This window comes from Sorex fumeus, unplaced genomic scaffold, assembly GCF_029834395.1.
Source record: "Sorex fumeus unplaced genomic scaffold, SorFum_2.1 ptg000041l, whole genome shotgun sequence".
In the NCBI taxonomy this organism is placed as follows: domain Eukaryota; kingdom Metazoa; phylum Chordata; class Mammalia; order Eulipotyphla; family Soricidae; genus Sorex; species Sorex fumeus.
Window position 1 is genome coordinate 12824692 of NW_026606098.1, and position 18438 is coordinate 12843129.

The following is an 18438-nucleotide window of genomic DNA, read 5'->3' on the forward strand; positions in this document are numbered from 1 at the left end:
TAATGGATCATGGAAAAAAGGACAAAACAAAGCACAGCGAGTAGGGTGTTTGCCTTGCACACAGCCAACATGGCCGACACAAGTTCGATTCCTCTGCCCCTCTCGGAGAGCCCGGCAAGCTACCGAGAGTATCTCGCCCGCATGGCAGAGCCTGGCAAGCTCCCCGGGACGTATGCGATATGCCAAACACAGTAACAACAAAGTCTCCAGTAGAGACGTTACTGGGCCCGCTCGAGCTCAAGCAAAATCAGACAAAGGCAAGAAATACGATTAACGACAATGAGGGAGCTGTGGACTAAGTTCTCATATTCCAAGCGATATCACTACTATAAGGAAGTCAGCAAAGAAGAGTACAGAGAATGTAATGTAAGTGCTGCAAATGACTTGATTTGCAAAACACATCGTATTCTCCAGTGAAAATTGAGAGACTGGTAATGTCACTTTCTCTTGGATGTGAACTATTTCCTTAACTTTCCGTCATGTTTGGCCCTTGACTTGTTGGTTTATGACAATGCCAGTAGCATGCTAGGTAACATTGTAGGTGCTCTCAGTTAAAAACTTTTGTGGCTGTCATCCTCCAGAGGCCATTGGACAGTCAGGCTTGGGCCTGCAGAAAACTTGTTGGGCCTCACGGGATGGGGGGGGGGGGGAAACCGGGCCTGTCCTCCCCACCCTAACGAGACCCCAAGTCATCGCCCACGAACGGCCTCTCTGGCTCCTCATCAAGCTGCTCAACGGTCCTGATCCCAGAGACTCAGGAGCAGATCTCTAAACCCAGTGGCTTTTGGCAGAAATCACTCCAGATTTAAGTGTTAAAATTTCGGAATTTCAAAACCACATGGGCCTACTGCAGCCACATGACATCATATGTTATTCATAACCAGCAATAGAACAAATTATCTATTGTTGCCTTTTCAGCAGATCTGAGTGTTGGGGTAAAATTTCAAATAATGGTGGGTCTGGTATCGAAATAGTGAATGTGATCATAGAGAGTAATGTGGAAATCATCTGCCCCACAGGCAGGGGGAGGGTGTGGTATGGGGGTATACTGGGGTTGTTGGGGGTGGAGAATGGGCACTGGTGAAGGTACGGGTGTTTCATTGTATGACTGAGACTTAGACCCAAAAGCTTTGTAACTGCTCTCACGGTGATTCAATAAATAAAATTATACAAAATGGAAAAAAAAGTAAGGTGGAGTTCATGCACAATTCAATCAGCTAATCAGTGGCTGAATAAATAGCAGTACTCCTACAAAAAAAAAAAAAAAACTTTTCTGGAGTAATTCTTTTTTGGGACAATGCCCATTCCCCTTATGTCTACGAGTTTACCTTTCTTGTGGATCTGCATGTATGTGGCCAAAGGAACAACCTCAAGTTTTTGGGGGTTTTTTTAACCTCATGTTTTCTTAAAGGTCTAGAGAACATAGAGCGGGTGCCCCTCCTCTTCCTCTTTGTGTTAATCTTTTTTGTGATTTACTGGAAGATGTTCTGGCCAAAAGGGACTTGTCTGTTACTTTGATGGGAAGAACCTATTTGTGGATGAATGTAGGTGAGAGAGACAGACAGAAAGAGACAGAGACAGAGAGAGACAGAGAGAAACAGAGATAGAGAACAACCAATAAAAAGCAAATATGCTTAATGCACTTTGTCCATCTTTTGAAGAAACTTGTGAGAAGATGATTTTGGATTTTGTTTTTGTTTTAGATTCTTTTTGTTTTATTTAGGGGCTACACTCTGTAGTGCTCAGGGCTTTAACCTGGCTCTGTCAGTTCTGAGTTCAGGGCTTACTCCTAGCACTGTGTTCAGGGATTGCTCCTGGTGGGGCTCAGGAAGCCATATGGGATGCTGGGGGTCAAGTCCAGCTTGGCTGTGTGCAAGGCAAATGCCCTGCCCACTGTACAAAACTGCAGCCCTCATACAAGGCTATTAAAGTTGTCCAGAGCTTTGGCTAGACTGGGTCTCAGTGTCTGGTACATTCTGTAACCAGAGGAGTGATGGGTCTTCTAAGGAAATCACAGTACTGTGTATTCAGAAATTGAATGTTTGGAGAGGGACTACTTCAAGTGAGGCGAGGGGTCTTGAAGCATAAGCTTTATTAACATCATGAAAAATCAGCTTCTGGATTGGAAGAGTACTAAAGAGATCCTGTAGCGCCCCCCTTCCCCATATCTGCCTCAACAACGCTATTATGAAACGAATGCCATTTTCATTATTTGCATTCCAACTTTGGAAAAGGAAGTGTTTGGTGAGATCGCCAGTGTTTGGATGCTGGGTAACATAGGACACCAACTTCCATGCTCCAGACCTCTGAAGGAGGCTCCTCTGGTCAGGATAGGCAGGGAATGAGGTCAGCATGCCAGGATTTTTGTAGAAAAACCTGGAAAGGCACAGAGAGGAAAACCAACTGAAAACCAATTGTTCTACAGCAGAGGGGCAATCATTCACATTCTGCTGAAGATTTTTTCAGTGTTTCCATCCTGAGATTTGTAGCTTCTTTTTTCATAACTATATTCAAGAGTACTTAGAGTCCACTCAAGTATAAATTTGTATAAATTTATAAGTAGATATTTCAAGAAAATATTCTTATGAAAAGAAATATATGGGGCTGGAAAGATAGTAGAGTGGGCAGAGCACTTTCCTTCCATGTGACTTACCCTGGACTCCCTAAATCCCATATGGTTACCCAAGCACTGCTAGGAGTAATCCCCGAGTGCAGAGTCAGGAGTAACACCTGAGCATCACCATGTGTGGACCTCAAACAAAAACAGAAACAAATTTTAAAAAATGAAGGAAGAGTGAAAGAAAGAAAAGAAAGAAGAAATTAAGAAAGAAAAGAAGGGAAGGAGGAAAGAAAAGGGAAGGAGGAAAGAAGGAAGGAAGGAAGGAAGGAAGGGAGGGAGGGAAGGAAGGAAGGGAGGGAGGGAGGGAGGGAGGGAAGGAGGAAGGGAGGGAAGGAAGGAAGGAAGGAACACTCGGACCCTCCTATGAAATGCGCTCCCTGAAAGGGCAGTATGGAGATTCCATAGAATGCTGTTGCTGCCACCTACAGGCCATATGCTAAAATGACAGAATGCTGCTTAAGATGATAGTGTTAAGGTGAGCTATTTAAGAGACTAATTCGTTTTTCCGTTCCTTGTGCTAAGTGATACAAGCCAGAGAGAAAAGGATATGAAAGAATCCATATTAGGGCATCAAATTTTTGCGTGCTTCAGCTAACTTGCAACATTGCTTTCTGTAAAACTGCTTGGCTGCTTTGCACCTGGGGGAGAGGGGACTTGGAAAGTGAACAGGGCATAACATCTTTCTAAACCAAGTGTGATAGGATTCAGGTGTATTTACTGTTCCTGAAATGTATTCTCTCACTAAAGCACCCTGCAGACTTGGGTAACTCAAATGAGGATGGTCAAGGGAGATTACCTAAGGCTTAATGATTCCAGCTATAACCTTGCTTGTGCTGACACTGGATGTGATGTACGTAAATGCTTATCTTTCAATCTATAGGCTAAGGAGTGAGGACACGAGTGCTGATCTTTCATGGTTCACAGCTGTATTATTTATGTTTCCATTTCTTTGAGATGTTCAAGTTATTCATTTAAATTGTAATTATTGCTGAGCATAACATTTCATCTCATTTTATAGTTTAGTTTCACCTGTATTGTTAAACCTAAATAGTTTCAATACCTTAATAGCATTTAACTGTATGGCACTGTTGTCCAAAGTCACTGCACCTTCACCACTGTCAAAGTGTCCAGGACCCTCCACCACAGTTCTTATATTACTTCTAGAATGATATTTCAAGTGACAAAATGGTATGTAGTACAGATTTAGTCTCTAACTTATCCCTAGCCTGATGATCCCAATTCTTATCCAAAAACTCCATTCGTTGAGTATACCCCTCGAGTCTGTGTCCCCGCACAAGATTTGATGTTTTCACCTGTTTGTAGGGTGATATTTGAATTGATTTTACTTTCCAATTTAGTGCTAGTCTTCAATTTGTTCATCTTTTGTTTCAGTTTCTTAAGTGAAGAGACTTCATGTTAGAATCTATTAGATTGACTTTTTAAAAACAAAATTCACATTTTATTTACGTTGAAATAAACTATACAAAATTGATTTCCTTCACCAAAATTAACTGCAATATTTTCATTTAATTCCCAGAAGCCCACAAAACAATAATTCTTGTGTCTTCTCCTAGTTTTACTTATAAATCAAGAGGAGGCAGTAGATAATAGTCATGGAGAACAGACTTGAAAGCAAAACAAATCAGTTGTCAGTATCCATGGCCTCTGATCCTATCTTGACCATGAAACACAAGTTCAAGATACACTTGCTAAAAGCTTCTGTAGGCTCAACAAAGGAATGCAAACAGCAACAACCAGTTATGGAACAACAATGGCAGACTCGTCTGTTTCTTTAAGTTCACTTGCTAAAGACAAAATCTTCACTTAAAATCTACACTTTGGCAAGCTCAAGTTTCTCTGGTAATACTCTTAATTGTCCAGTACAGGTTTTGAGCAGTAACACTTAGAACTCTTATCAGTCAAAGGTCAGTTGTGAGCTTTAACGTAACATTTTAAAAATGAATTCCTCCCACACAACCTCCAATTTATTTCTTCAAGGAACTGGTAACTCCATACCCACATATCGCATCCACAGTGATAATGTTATGTCTAAAATAACTAAAAACAACTCTAGAGCCACTAGCAGACTTCACACTGAAATGTGATGTGACACTTTCAATGCTATATTTTAGAACAGTTCGGTCTCCAAAGCAGGAATTCAAACTGGAGCCACTTAAATAGGAGTACAAATGAACATACTCAATGGGAGACCTACTGGTCAAGACAGTCAGTGACTGGGTGGCCTACATACAACATAGCTTTTCTGTAAGATGCTTTCAAATGGAAGATAAACCCTATTTTAAAATCTCTTCGGTGTTTCCAATGGTTTCTGAATTATCTGCAGGAAGCTCTGACTTAGTTGTGTAGAGTTTGATATATGTGTTCACCATTAAATCCAAATCATGTTTTATATCAAAATTTATATTAAGCAAAGCCCAGTTATTCGACCCCTGGTCTCTCAAAGTGTTGCTCAGGTAAGCTTTGAGACACTTCCGTCCATTTTCATAGCGTTCATTTTCTACTTTTGCAAAATGTATCTATTACTTAGAGTTCTACAGGTCGTAGAGGTCTCAAAGTGTTTGGCACATAATCGATAATGTTTATTTAGTTGATCTGGTGTTTTACCATCTAAGTCTGCTGTTCTACAATTCTCCACCCATTTCTGGCACCTGGCCTGGTCCCGCGGGAACCTGAAGAAGGCCAGGTCGGACTGCGTGCTCAAGCGCATGCAGTTGGGGGGCACTCAGAAGTTCTTTATTATCGTGTGCCCGCCCGCCCACCCGCCAGCCCAGCCGTCCCCTCCCCGCCTCCTCAGGGCAGCTCGCCCGCCCGTTATGGCCAGGAAGGGGAGCCTGGCCAGTTGGCTGGCTCCGCAGGGCCGCGCACCGGGGGAGGGACGGGGGGCTGGATTGACTGTTGATGCTTTAGCAATGTTTCACTTAACCAGCTGTTTAAGCACTTTCCAACTGATGGTGACTTATGTTGTCTTTCTTTGTCAGTTCTTGTTCAATGATGTAGTGACTTTTTTGGTACATAAATCTTTGAACATGTATCAGAAAATAATATAGACTACAGGGGCCGGAGCAATAGCAATAGCACAACAGGTAGGGAGTTGGCCTTGCAGGCGGCCAACCTGGGTTTGATCCCCAGCATCACATTTGGTCTCCCCTGCACCGCCAGGAGTAATTCCTGAGTGCAGAACCAGGAGTCACCCCTGAGCATCGCTGGGTGTGACCCAAAAAGCAAAAAATAAATAAATAAAACTAAAAAAATCCCAAAACAAAAAATGTACACTACAATCCATGAGGGAAAATTGAATTGCTGAGACCTTTGAATTTTTATCCAGTTCTAACCCTTTCTTTTCCAAGAAACATAACATGTCTAGTTAAATGAAACATGAATTTGGATCATTACAGAAATATTATAAGCATTTAAAGTACTCTCACCACGAAACCAAATAGCGTGTTATCAGAATTCCTTCTCTGTCTGCAACTTACTATTTATCCTACCAATAATGATTTCTAATCACCACCAATCATGGCCAGAATGCTTGGTTTTCCACATCTGAGCAGCATTTTCCTCCTAAGTCAATGGATTTGGTAAGCTGTTTTTGCTTTGTTTTCTTTTGTTTGGCGACCACACCAGGAAGTGTTCAGGGGTACTCCTCGCTCTGTGCTCAGGGATCACTCCTTGCGGTGCTTGGGGAACGCTATGGGATGCTGAGGGTGAACCTAGGTTGGCTGCTGCAGGGCAGCTGCTGTGACTTTGGGGCGTGGCACTGCCACGTGTAATTCTTGAGCGCAGAGCCAGGAGTAACCCTTGAGCATAACCAGGTGTGACTCCCAAAACCCAAACAAAACCAAACCAATTTTTGACTTCAAGCAAGAAAAATGGAGGCTGGGAGTTCGTTCCGGGTCACGAGATGGCGCTGTGGGGCGTTTTCATCCCTCCCAGGCCCTTTTCTCTAAGAATTTTCCACCCTTGGGCTTGCTTCAGTGTTAGGCCTGGGGTAATTAGGATCAAGCAGGCAGCTTCGGGCGGTGCAGCAGTAGGTTAGCGGTTAGGACACTTTCCTTGCATTCACAGAACCGTTGTCTGTCACTTGGCTTCCCATATGGCCCTCGAGTCGTGCCCGGCGGCATTCCTGAGAGTGCCCTGAGCATCTTTTGGTGTGTCCCCAACCATAAACAATCAAACAGGAAAATTAAAACAAAGCAGTCCTTGATGGCGAATTCCCTCCCTTGAGGGATTCTGAGTTGTATCTTCGTCCATCGCCCACGTCCTTGTAGAAGAGGGTTGGGGAACCCTCAGATTGTGGGGTGATGGAGTGTGTGTTGCTCATAGCAGGAAACATCCAGAGGGCTCGTTCACAGACATCACAAAGTGGGTTCAGAACTGTTCTTGCTCAGAGCGAAGAAAAAAAAAATATATATATATATATAAAACTTTGCCTTGCTCGTTCCAGACAAGGATCAACCCCCTGCACCCCTCTTTGTCTAGAGAACAAGCTGGGGAACCCACCTGAACCTCCCCAGGAGATTCAGCTATGTACCCCACAAAAGTCTGAAGGTGGGAATCGAACCCTGTTCACCCGCATGAAACACAAGTATCCGCATGGCTATCCAACTGCTGCCTGTCAAAGCTGCGTTTGACCCTTAATTACCCCATACTTAACACTGAAGCAAACCCAAGGGTGGAAAATTCTTAGAGACACGGTCCTGAGGAGGGACGGAAACGCCCTCGCCTAGCGCCATCACGTGGCGGCTAGGCGGAACTACCGGGGCGGCTATTCCCAAGTTTAAGATTTCCAGCTCCTGCGTTGGAGCTCTAGTACCCGGGTAAGGCGTTTGCCCGGTACCTGGGTCCACCGGCTTCGATTCCCAGCATCCCATATGGTCCCCGGAGCACTGCCAGGACTTAACTCCTGAGTGCAAAGCCGTGAGGAACCCCTGTGCATTGCGGGTGTGACCCAAAAAGGGAAAAACAGAAAAAATTTTCTTTGCTTCAGTGTTAATACGGGGTCATGAAGGATCAAAGGTCAAGGATCTAACAGTGAGCCACGAAGGCGCTGGTCTTGTATGGGGCGATCAACCCATAGGTTCCCCCAGCACAGTCAGGAGTGATTCCTGAGTGCAGGGGCAGGAATAACCCTCGAATACCGCCCGTGTGGTCCGCAAAACACAAGCAAACAGAATGCGACTTTCGCGGCGCATTCCTTCACGCCGAACTTGGGGGTGCCGAGCTGAGTCTTGCTTCCAGCTCCTTCCTCTACGGAAAACCGCGAGGTGTGGGGATGACCGCGACAGGAACTGTTTGCGAACGGGCTTAGAGGGAGAGATTCTACTTCGGGCAAAGCACTGGCCAGGCTGCTGGGTTCATCCTGACACAGGGATCGCCCCATGCGAGTCAAACGCCCTCAATGTTCGGCTACCGCTGCACGGCCTGAGGCCGCCTTCTTGATTCTTTGTGACCCGCAGGTTAATATGGAAGCAAACCCAAGGGCTGGAAATCTTCAGGCAGGAAAGCCTGGCCACGGCTCTTCCGCCGATGCACCACGAGAGGGCGCTGTGGGGCGTTTCCTCCCCTCCCCAGGGACATTCCTCTAAGAAATGTCCAACCCTAGTCCCGACTTTCCTCCAGAACTAGACCTCCCAGGATCCTCAGAATTTCTGATTAATAAAACAAAAAAGAATTTCTGCACAGTGGAGTTGCACCCTTGTCCCTCTCCTTAGTCCCCCGCACTGACTGGCCAAGCTAGTCTCTGGCTTTATTTACTGTGGGCTGTGGGTGGCCCCAACAGCTTCTTGGTGGGCTCAGGGGTATGATATGGTGCTGAGACAGAACCCAGGGTGAGCACAGTAGACGATTGTGCCATACCATAGTATGATCTCTCCAAATCAACCATTTTTACAGGTCTCCAGTCTATCACCCCCACACCCCTACGCTCCACTTTTCCAAGGGTGCCATCTTTCCCTATCGCAGAGAATTTGGGGCTTCCTATATACATGAGAAGTCCCAAGTCTGTGAAGGATGGTGACAGAGGTTAGATTCAACTTCAGGATCTCCAAAAGTTTGGGGTGAGATTGCCTACCATCAGAGAAATGGGAGTAGGTTAAAAAGAATTTTGATTAAAACAGTGATAATGAGCCAAAGACCAGGCAACCTCCTTCCCTGGAAATTCTAAATACACCACTCACTCTTCCAAGAATTATTTTATTTGGGGGTTTGATGTGGGTTCGCGGGGTTCTGGGGACCCTTATAAGTGCTTGCTATTAAAGTTAGCCATGAACTTCTGCTTATTTTAATTAAGTTTATTTTTTATGTGTTTTGCTTTACTCATTGAGGTGAACAAAAAATGGTCTATACCCACTTTGCTCTGCCTTTGATCCAGCCCTTTGGAAAGGTTTCCAATTATAGTCAACCCCACACACCACCACCCCATGTTCTGAGGGTGTCCCAACCCTCCTCTACAAGGAATAAGGGTCAGGGATACAGCAAGATACAGCTCAGAGTCCCCCAAGTTGGGGTGAGGGAATCCACCATCACGAACTGAGGCTGTGTCCATGTTATTTGACTTGTTCATAGTTTGGGGGTCACAAACCCAGAAACGCTCAGGGCTTCTCCTGGTTCTGCACTCAGGAATCGCTCCATCATGACGGTGGGACTGTATGGGGAGCCAAAGAAAGAACCAGGGCCTTGTGTCTGCAAGGCAGAGCCCTAACCGCTCTGCTCCTGCTGCAGCCGCCCAAGCTGCCTGCTTGATGACCCCATATTGAAGCAAAGGGCTGGAAATCAAGCATGGAAGAAGTCGGGCCGCGGTAGTTCAGCCTAACTGCCACGAGATGGCGGTGTGCCGCGTTTTTGCCCCTCCACAGACCCCTTTCTCTTAAGAATTTTCCTCCCTTGGGTTTCCTTCAGTGTTAAGTATGGGGTCATTAAGCACACAGCTTCCACAGGTGCAGCGATAGGAGAGTGTCGCGGGTGCTTGTCTTTCCCGCGGGTGACCAAGGTCCGATTCCCGCCTTCAGACTTTTGTGGGGTACATATCTGAATCTCCTCGGGGTGCCCGGGTGGGTTGCCCCAGCTTGGTCTCTGGACAAGAAGGGTTGCAGGGGTTGGAACCTGGTCTGGAAGAAGCAAAGCAAGGCTCTTTTCTTTTTTTGTTCTCTTCGCTCTGAGCAATAAAATTCTGAACCCACCTTCGATGTCTGCGGCTGTGCCCTTTGAATGTTTCCTACAAGGGACAACCCACACTCCACCCACATTGTGAGGGTGCCCCAACCCTCTTCTATAAAGATGTGGGGGATGGAGGAAGATCCAGCTCAGAATGAGGGAGTTCGCCATCAAGCATCTGAGACTGCTTTGTTTTCATTTTCTTGTTTGTTTGTTTATGGTTGGGGCCACACATGGATATGTTCAGGGGGTTCTCCTGACTCTGCACTCAAGAATCACTTCGGAATGGCTGTAGAACTGTATGGGGAATGTACGAAAGGATCTGGGTCCCATGCATGCAAACAAAGAGCCCTTAACCGCTCTGCTCCCGCTGCAACGGCCAAACTGCTTACTTGTTTCCTAATGACCCTATACCTAACACTGAAATCTGTAACTGGCTGTGATCCACTGGGCTGGAGCTATAGCACAGCAGGTAGGGCGTTTGCCTTGCGCGTGGCTGACCCGGGTTTGATTCCTCTGTCCCTCTTGGAGAGCCCCGCAAGCTACTGAGAGTATCCCGCCTTCACGGCCGAGCCTGGCAAGCTACCCATAGCATATTTGATATACCAAAAAACAGAAACAACAAGTCTCACAATGGAGACGTTACCGGTGCCTGTTGGAGAAAATCTGTGAAGGGAGGACAGTGCTACAATGCTACCTAGCTTTGAAGCAAAGAAAAGGGCACGACGTCTCTTTTTTTACAGAAACTAAAACAAGGTATCATTTATTGTAGGATATACTGAAATATCATTTAAAGGTAAAGGCCCTCCCGTTGTTCGTCGATTTGCTCGAGCGGGCCCAGTAACGTCTCCATTGGAGACTTTGTTGTTACTGTGTTTGGCATATCGAATACGTCACAGGGAGCTTGCCAGGCTCTGCCGTGTGGGTGAGATACTCTCGGTAGCTTGCCGGGCTCTCCAAGAGGGGCGGAGGAATCGAACGTGGGTTGGCCATGTTTGCTGCGTGCAAGGCAAACGCCCTACCACTGTGCTATAATGTGAAATATCATTATAAAATATAATTAAGGCTCACATACACTTTTCTATTGATTTCTGTATATAACACAATGATTCAGTATTTGTGTACATTTTAAAATAATTTAGAGAGTAAGTCTAGTTAATGTATGTCACTACATATAGTTAAATTCTTTTCTTGTGCTGAGAACATTTTTCTTTTTAATTTTTATTAGTGAAACACCATGAGGTACAGTTGTAGACTTACAAATTTTTGTGCTTGTGTTTTGATTATACCCTGATCAAGTACCCATCCCTCCACCAGTGCCCATTTTCCACCATTACGGATCCCTGCATCCCTCCCCACCATCCCCCCCACACACACACCTCTTTGGCAGGGCATTCCCTTTTGTTCTCTCTCTCCTTTCGGGTGCTGTGGTTTTTAAAAGAGGCATTGAGTGGAAATCATGTTTGGTCTATAGTCTACTTTCTGCATGCTTCTCCCATCCTGGGTGGATCCTCCCAACACCCTTTATTTGGTGCTCCCTTCTCTATCTGAGCTGAGGGTTAGGAAATCTGAAGCCTGGGACAAGTCGGGCTGCAGTAGTTCCACCTAATCCCCACGTGATGGCGATGTGGGCGTTTCCATCTCTCCCTGGGCCCATTTCTCTAAGAATTTTAAATAGCAGAGGGTGAGCATTTAATAACATTTAATAATGGTCTTTTCTCTGGTTTTTTTCCCCATTGTTTTTAAGTCCCTAGCACCTTTATATTTTTTCACCTTTAAAGCTTGTTATAGTGGGAATTTGTTTCAGAATGAAACTTCTAAAACATCAGTCATTAAAAATTTTAAATTTTACGAAAAGATTTACAAAACGGGTATAATTTGGGGGAATTTCCTTTGCTTTCTGAATTCTGTACAACACGAGTTACACACTCAATATTGCGTGAAAAACCAGAAATCCTTCTCCTCTGTCACTCCTGCTCTAATGGGCACCCTAGTTTTCAAGCACAGACAGAGCATTACAGGCACAAATCACCCTTACTCCCCCAGACAACAGTGGGAGAAATGTGTGGTGTAGGAATGATTCCCTTCCATTCTAACTGGGCTTCCAGCCTCTGAAGTATTGTCGCAAAGAAGGCAAACAAAGCAGTCCTGCACTAGACATTCCAGGGACCAGCCTGAAACCGATTTTGGAAAAAGGAGAAAGTGGTGCCCCTACTTCTGTCAGACCCAAAGCAGGCAGTCGGAGGCCTTTGTGGTGATTTCTGAGTTAGTTTTGAAGAAGGCTTTCTCCTGGAGTCTTCTTTTCACTTTCACTTAGGGAACACTTTAGTATGTCAGAAGAATTGTTTGTGCTTGAAACCAGGGTAATTTCCCATTTCTTTGTGGACTTTGTATGTATGAGTCACGTCTTGCAGTGGGGTTCGGAGATGCACTTGGAAGAATATGAGTTCTGAAAACTTGAGATTTTAAGCTGAGTCTTTTATCTATAGTCTCTTGCTTATGTTTTTTGTTTGTTACTTTTGTATTCCTGGAAATCAAACTCAGGCTCTCACACATGCAAGGCAAATGCTCTGTTGCTGACCTACATCCTGACCGGTTTTAGACTTAAGTGTGACCTTCATATTATTACAAGAACGGGGGGATTTGATGGAGGGGAGATTGGGCCATACCTGCTGTGCTTCGGGCTTACTCTTGACTCTGAGCTCAGGGTGCACTCCTGGCAGTGCTTGGGGGATCATACGGGGTGCTGGGATTGGGACCTGAGTCAGCATGCAGGCCTGCTCTCCCATAGGTCCTGAAAACTCAAGAACATAAATCACAGTTTTCCCTCAAGTACCAAGATGGGAGGTTGTCAATTTCCCAACACTGTTTCTTTTTATATAGGGGTTGCTATCATTTGGATGCTTTCTACTCCATTTCTGAATGTCCTCCCTTCTGCTGACATAATCATATGCATCTCTGGAATTCAAGCGCTCCCTTTGGAAGGGACAGATTTAAATTTTTGTGACTTCTCTTTCATTACTTTTCATCTATTGGAAGTAACTTTTCTTGGATGATCTGATACTCACCCAGCACCAGATATTCTCATCCAGAATCCTGTAAGAACATTCTAATTTTTGCTTGAAATTTACACAAAGGGCATAGAAGGGAGAAGGGATGAAAGGGAAGTCTGAGCTGTGCGGGAAGAAAGCTGTGGGAAAAGAAAGAAGTCATAATTCCTGTTTCTTCTTTAAAACCAGAATTTCAGTCATCTGTTTTGGGGCACTCAGGTTTTTTCCAGATTCTGGCTATTGTAAAGAGTGCTGCAATGAACAAACAGGTGCAGATGTCACTTCGACTATACTTTTTTGCCTCTCTGAGATATAGTCCCAGGAGTGGTATTGCTGGGTCAAATGGGAGCTCAGTTTCTAATTTTTTGAGAATCGTCCATACTGTTTTCCAAAAGGGCTGAACCAGTCAGCTGAACCAGCAGTGAAGGAGGGTCCCTTTCTCGCCACATCCGCGCCAGCACTGATTGCTTTTGTTCTTTTGGATGTGGGCCAGTCTCTGTGGTGTGCAATGATATCTCATTGTGGTTTTGATCTGCATCTCTCTGATGATTAATGATGTAGAGCATTTTCTCATGTACCTTTTTTGCCATTCGATGTCTTCTTTGAGAAAGTGTCTGTTTATTTCATCTCCCCATTTTTTGATGGTGTTGGATGTTTTCTACTTGTGGACTTCAACTAGTACTTTATATATCCTTGATATCAACCCCTTGTTGGATGTGTATTGGGCAAATATCCTTTCCCTTTCTGTAGACTGTCTTTGTACTTTGGTCACTGTTTCTTTTGAAGTGCAGAAGCTTCTTAGTTTAAAATAGTCCCATTTGTCTATCTCTGTTTTCACTTGCTTGGCCAGTGATGTGACATCTTTGAAGATACCATTAGCTTCAATGTCATGGAGGGTTTTGCAACTTTGTCTTCAATGTACCTTATGGATTCAGGTCTGATGTTGAAGTCTTCAATCCATTTTGATCTTAATTTTGTACACGGTGTTAGGCAGGATCTAAGTCCATTTTTTTTGCATGTAGCCATCCAGTTTTGCCAGCACTATTTGTTAAAGAGGCTTTCCTTATTCCACTTCACATTTCTTGCTCCTTTATCAAAGATTAGATGATTAGATTAGTGATAGGAGAATCCTCCCAGGATGGGAGAAGCATGCTGAAAGTAGACTATAGATCGAACATGATTGTCACTCAATGCGTCTTTTGAAAACCACAGCACTGAAAAGGAGAGAGAGAACAAAAGGAAATGCCCTGCCACAGAGGCAGGGTGGGGGGGAGGGGCAATGGGGGGGGGAAGGGATACTGGGATCCATGGTGGTGGAAATTGGGCACTGGTGGAGGGATGGGTACTTGATCACTGTATAATTGAAACTCAATCACAAACATTTGTAAGTCTACAACTGTACCTCATGGTGTTTTACTAATAGAAATTTTTTAAAAATCAGAATTTCAGAAAGCAACAGTTAATTTTGAATATGCTAAAACAGCTGGCATGAGAGCAGATGTCAGAGCATTAAAAAGTGCCAGGGGCAGAGAGAGATTGAGAGAGAGAGAGAGAGAGAGAGAGAGAGAGAGAGAGAGAGAGAGAGAGAGAGAGAGCTCTCCAGGGTGGATGCTCAGCTCAGCATGCAGCAACCCCAGACTTGATCTCCAGAACCTCATGTCTCCTTAGTGCCACCAGAAAGAGTCGGAGTTACAGCCCCTCTTCTTCTAAGTTCTTTTTTTCACCTTCTCCTCTTTCCTGTAAAACCCTTAGCAGCATGAGCACTGCTGCTCAGTTAACAAAATTCAGTTTACTCAGCTTTGCTACAGACTTTGATAAATCGCATAACCCCCTTCAGGTTTTTCTTGGTTTGATTTTTGCTTTGGGGCCACCCCCGGTGGTGCTCAGGGATTACTCCTGTCTCTGCACTCAGGAATCACTCCTGGCGGGGGCTCAGGGAACCATATGGGATGCTGGGGATTGAAGCCGATTGGCTGTGTGCAAGACAAGTGCCTTAGCCACTGTGTTCTTTCTCTTAGGCCCAAATTCAACTTTAACTTACCTAGAGTAAATGTTCTAATAGTGGGTCTCATTGCCCTGACCCTGAAAGAGCCTCCCATAAGGCACCGTTGGGAAGGACGAGTAAGGAGAGGCTGATACACTCTCAGGGCTGGGACGAATGGAGACGTTACTGGGGCCCGCTCGAGCAAATCAATGAACAACAGGATGACAGTGACAGAGTAGATATCTTAGAGTGTTCATGGAGAAGATGTATCTAGGATTAGAGATGTGGAGGGGGCAAGGCACTTGCCATACCTGCTTCTAATCTCACTTCGGTTTCTGGCACCACATGTGGTCCCATGAGTACCTCTAGAAGGAAGCCCTGAGCGAAGGAATAAGGAGTAGGCCCTGAGCAGCTTCGGGTATAGCCCAATTCTCCCCCATCACAAAATGTTTTTAAAGATGATGATCAAAACTCCTTGGCCAGCAGAGGGGAAAAAAAGTTATAAAAACATCCTTAGCCTAGTAAAACATTTCTCAGTCAGGGTCCGACCTCAGATGAAAATAACATAAATGGTAAGACCAAGGGGCCAACATATTGATGATGGGGGCTATACAAAATGGAAACGAGTCCATTGGAAAAACAACCCAGAATAACAATTTGATTAATTCAACAGTATTTATTACATGTTCAACGAGTGGCTCGAGAGAGGTGAAGAGGTTTGCTTCGCACACAGTTTTGTCCTTAGCACAGCATATCTTCATCACCAGGAGTGACCCCCGAGTACAGAACCAGGAGGGACCGCTACCCCCTCCTCTCCATGTTAACGGAGTGTTGGGTTGTGTAGGTTCTGAGGTTGCTGTGGTGAACAGGCAGGTGCGATTCCTGCTCTTCCAGAGCTTACCTTCTGTGAGAAAGCTTATCATTAGCATGGAATCAAAATGATGAAGGAGATGCTGATGAATTCACACAGGAAATCAAGAGGCGATGCCCAGGAGGGCCCTGTGTCAGCCTGGGATGTCAGGGAAGGCCTACAGCCTGGAGAGTGAGAATGCACCAGCCATGCTGGCAGCTGGTTCATGGGCTTTGAAGGAGATGGGATTTACTCAGTGCCAGAGGCCAGCGGCCAGTACTTTCTTGTGTCTTTTCACCTCTCTTGGCGTGTGTCTTAGAACCCCGATGACTGAGAACAGACTCAGGCCTACGGCTCTCTATTCTCAATGACCCTTTGAAGCCAACTTGCCAGTCATTTCAGTCACCTCCGGGAATTCACACTAAACACCCTGACTCAAGATCCTTTATATTAGGTGGGCACCCCAGCCTGGATATAGCACCACAGCAAACCCATTGACTGGATCCACTTTGAAATTTATGGAGTCCTTATGCTGCTGAACAGTGGCATAGGAGTGCCCTGATCCTCCTTGCCCACGCTCACTTCACTCCAGACTGTCCCTTGTCCCTTCCCCAGCCCCCACCCACTTCCTCTGATGTAGTTCTTCCCACACTAGAAAGATGCTTGATTCAGCAATTCCACATGACCTGTGGTGCACTGCATCCAAGTGTGTGCAGATGCCACAACAAAATGCGTGTAACCCCAGTGAATACCATAACCAACTGTGGGAGCACTGCAAATCCTGGTCATTACAACAGTGAAAAGGGAAGAGAAAGGGAAAATGAATGAACATTAACAGCATCAAGTAAGGCATAAGCACATCCATCCGCATAGTCCTAGACAGGGTCAGAACCAGCAATCTCATTGTTTTCCACCTTCACAGCTGTTCTTCTCACTGGCGTGGCTGCAGAGGAAGAATCTCACATGGAGTTGTCATCTGCCATCCCTTGGGACAGCAATAGCTTCCTCTGGAATGTGTCTTGTAGGACCTGCCCGCAGCTCTATTTCAGGTGGTCTAAGTACTTATGATTTTGTTTTTTTAGTCACATCTGGCAATGTTCAGGGCTTACTCCTGGCTACGCACTCAAGATTTACTCCTGGTACTGCTCATGAGACCATATGGGTTGCCCCAGGGATTGAACCTCATATTGTTCACGGACTAATCTAGCTCTGTGGTCTGGGATTACTCCCGGCAGTGCTGAGTGAACCATGCAGTGCAAGACTAAACCCAGACACAAAGCCTGCACTCCAGCTCTTCGTTCTATAGCCGTGTTTTGGGGGGCTTTCTTCATTTCTATTTTCGTCGGGGAAGCAGATTGGAAATGCTCAGAGGTTACTCCTGGCTCTGTAACTCAGGAACAACTCTGAGCAGTTCCTTGGGGACCAAATGCTCTATCCACTGCACTGTCACTCTAGACCCAAGGAAGGTCTTATTCTCAGAAATATGCACACAGGGTTATCGTGGCTAGTTTTTTATTCCAGCAAAGATTTGGTCCTAAGTATATAATGCGCTGTGAACATTCATTCAATTGGTGGTGGGAACCATGACTTCAAACGTTGGCTTTTGATTTGAGGTCACACCTATTAGTTCTCAGGAGCTACTTCAGGTTTGGTGTGAAAGGTTGTTGCTGGCAGTGTTCATGGGACCACAGGGTACTGAGCATCTAACCAGGGACTTCCGTTTTCAAATCCTGTTTTCAAACTCTGGCTTTTGAGAACTATTCCTAGTTTCTTATTGGAGGAGTGGCGGTATCTTTCTCTCTGTCTCTCTCTGTCTTTCTCTCTCACTGTCTCTTTCTGTTGGGGCCGGACTAGATGGTGAAGATGAGTCCGTGTAGAAGAAACAAGCTCTGTACAGACTACATGCTCAGCTTAGAAAGAAAAAGAAGCTCTAGCTGACCAGTTTGACTTCAAGATGTATATTACCTTTGCATTCAAGGAGAAGAAGAAAAAAATCAGCAGGTTTTGAAGTGTCTGAGGTCAAACCAGTCATGACGAATAATTATAAGAAAATATCCTAAAAGGTGTGCGGGATTCCAGCTATTCCTTGGAAAGTTCCATAGAGCTTTTAAAGGAGGATGTGGTCCAGCTTCCTGCTCCTCGATACCAGTCTGTGAGAAGGGATGTCATTGACTGTACTCAGGAGATGTATTTCATTCTGTGGCCTTAGAATGTTATTGAAAAAAATTGTCTGTCTACTGTTTTCTAGTTGGAAGGAATCTGATGAGCCTTTTCGTCTCATTCATGCCAAATTTGAGTTTCATCACTGTGACTATGAAAAACACTTTCTGCATGTACTGAGCCACAAGGACAAGACTGGAATTGTTGTCAACAATCCCAACCAGTCAGTGTTTCTCTTTATCGACCAACAGCATTTGCAGACTCCAAAAAATAAAGGTAATATCTTCAAGTTATGCAGCATCTGCCTCTACCTGCCAGAGGAACAGCTCACCCACTGGGAGGTTGGCACCGTAAAGAAACACCTGCATCCTTCCAAGCCAGAATAGAGTCTGGGCCAGCACAGTGGAGAAGATCAGAGTGCAGCAGGAGATCTTGTCTTGTTTTCTTACCACTTTATTCTTTCAGAGATTAAAGAAAATGGACTCATGCACAGAACACTCTGCATTTTGAAACTTGTTCATCCTGATTTCTTTTTAAATCATTTGTATCTCAGAACTGAAAAAAATTAGCTGTCTTCTTCACAGACTGTGTGAAAGAAGAC

The 18438-nt window shown here is 45.0% G+C and overlaps 1 pseudogene; it reads left to right on the forward strand.

Annotated features, from left to right (window-relative positions):
* The first annotated feature begins 279 nt into the window (after positions 1–279).
* On the forward strand, positions 280–18223 carry LOC130028902 (uncharacterized protein C6orf62 homolog; annotated as a pseudogene).
* The last annotated feature ends 215 nt before the right edge of the window (positions 18224–18438 follow it).